The 2,434-nt window shown below is 42.3% G+C and overlaps 1 non-coding gene across 1 annotated transcript; it reads right to left on the bottom strand.

The window, feature by feature from the left end:
- Window positions 1–970: 970 nt before the first annotated feature.
- Window positions 971–1,042, bottom strand: Trnam-cau. The gene has a single exon. It is a non-coding gene; the product is annotated as a tRNA-Met (tRNA).
- Window positions 1,043–2,434: the final 1,392 nt, after the last annotated feature.

The raw sequence follows: 2,434 nt of genomic DNA, 5'->3' as shown, positions 1-2,434 counted from the left end.
TTCCCCACATGGGGGTCCAGAAACGCATCCTTTTCGAGATCAGAAGGAATGCCTTGATGAAATTCCACATAGGGATAAACATGGGTATGAATGGGGTTATACAAGGGCTGCCATCGTTTGTAGAGCCAAATAATACGTTCAGGATAAGGTTTAATGTTCATGCGTTCTAGAATCTGTTTCACTAAGTACGTTTTCCCACAGGAGGTCGGCCCTGAGACAATCATGGTGAAGGGGTGGATCAGTCTACATTCTTCCAAAGCACCCACATGTGGTTGCACTGGTTGCATCATAGGTGGTGGTGGTGGTGTTGGTGGTGCTCGTGGTTGTGGTGGTGGTGGTGGTGGTGGTGTAGGTGGAGGTGGTGGTGGCTGCATTGCTTGTCTGTGTTGATTCCTGAGATGTCTAAGCATGGCATCCCTTCTGGAAAACGTCTAACAGCACACGGGACACTTTGCTGGCTGCATGGTGGTCCGAGTCTAAATGGCAAAGAACCTGTCTACTAGCTGCTTTTATCTAAAAACACGTCTTCCGTTTCTTTGTGCGACTCTGGGAGGAAGTCATTATTTTGGCTTCAGTTTCCCCGTTCTCCTGCATCTGAATACGAGCTTTGGCCTGTTGAACGACTTGTTGGGTTGGAGACGTGAGAGCAAACTTGTCTGTAGAATGGGGTAGGTCCATCTTGACGCCTTGTTTCTCATAATAGATCACATAATCATCCACGTTAGTAAAGGGATTGGGATAGCCTTTAGCCTGCAAATAATAATATTTGGTCCATTTCTTAGGGTCGTCCAAATAGGGTCTCCAGTATCTTCTGTTCATTGTCTTGTTCAGAACGAATACTGACTCTCACACAGAGGTTTCAGATGAAGTGTCACTATCACGGTCCCGTGATAAATGGAGCTTAATCACCGTTTCTGTCCTTTATATAGATGTATGCTAGCCGTAATTCTAACTCCTAAAAACATGTTGTTAGCAGAGCGTGGTTTCGATCCACGGTCCTCTGGGTTATGAGCCCAGTGCGCTTCCACTGTGCCACTCTGCTCTCCCTTCACCTACCTTTTGTTAGGACTTTTATAACCAAAATTGATTTATTCTCAAATAGTCACAAATACACACAATATTGTACGATGAACATAACACTCGTACACATGTAAATCTACATGACTACTATGATGTCATTCTCTTTCGGTCGCTATGCTCCTGATCTAAAAATACCCCTGGGAAAGTGGTTTAATCCAAGGTCAGCTCAGTACAAGGTCATTGGCACCCCTGTGAAATGAGGTCAGCCAGGTGTTCGATGATGACGTCATAAAATCAAAATGGCGGATTTAGGGCTATTCCAGCCTGTATACAACATTCAGCCATATTTGGTTTTGGAAAAACCAAACACTTTAAGTATGTTAATACTAACTTGGCTCATAGATTTCATGAAAGGTATGTCATGTTTGGTGAAGCATCAGTTCCAAAAGAGGTGATTGGGGAAATTGGTGAGCAGTATGTAGCTGGACTGTACAGTGGCAGGAACGGCCTGAAACTTGATGAACTGCGTTTCATGAACATAAAGTCATCAAGATATATCAGTATTGAAAGGATGCCACCTACAAGCAGTGCTGCCTTTTTCCATTCACAGAGAGTGCATCTACAAGTCAGCACATGGAAGAATCTAGCAACAGTACTCGACAAATCACAGTATGGATTCAAGTGTGACAATGGCCATGTTATTCCTGTTATCACGGATCGGGCCCCTGCCCTGCATATATATTGAAGGAGGTCAGATGCTGCTGTAAAACCCAAAATAAACTCTGTCGGTCATGAAGTTGTGTGAAAAGGGGGCTTTCATGCAGTATCCATTGCAAATGTGAAGGTGCATGTGGCAATGGATTTTTTGGTGACGATGATTGATACTCATTAAGATGGTATGATATGACATGATACGTGTGACCTTGAAATGTGAGTGATTTCCTATTATTAGAATGGAATCCCTGTTTCATCTCATGTTTATCATAAACAAAATGGCATCAGCAATTGACGTCAATATACCATAAAAGTTAAACCCCAGTGCCATTTTCTCAACTCACGGTAATCACGGTAATCACGGTATTTTGCCTGGTGCGACCTTGAAATTTGGGTCAAGGTCACACTGGTATATTAACAACTCTGAATTAACCATACACTTATGGTTACCAAATATGAAGGTAATTGTTATCAGTGGTTTATCAGAAACTGCATACTGTATTCATTTGTTTGGACGAAAACGGTCAAATTCCTCATATTGATCTATACTGGATGAGCTATGTTTGAAGGCTCATAAAACAGTTTCCCCATGTCTGATTTTGTCTGGGTTTTGACCAGGAGTTACCTTTAGTATGACGTAATAAATCCACATAAAATTTGGTTGTTAGGTAAAATGTCCTGGTTTTTTACCTTTTCCACT

The sequence above is a fragment of the Haliotis rubra genome, unplaced genomic scaffold, assembly GCF_003918875.1.
Source record: "Haliotis rubra isolate DU_JTF1 unplaced genomic scaffold, ASM391887v1 Scf2424, whole genome shotgun sequence".
Lineage (NCBI taxonomy): Eukaryota > Metazoa > Mollusca > Gastropoda > Lepetellida > Haliotidae > Haliotis > Haliotis rubra.
This window is presented reverse-complemented; position numbering and strand designations above follow the sequence as displayed.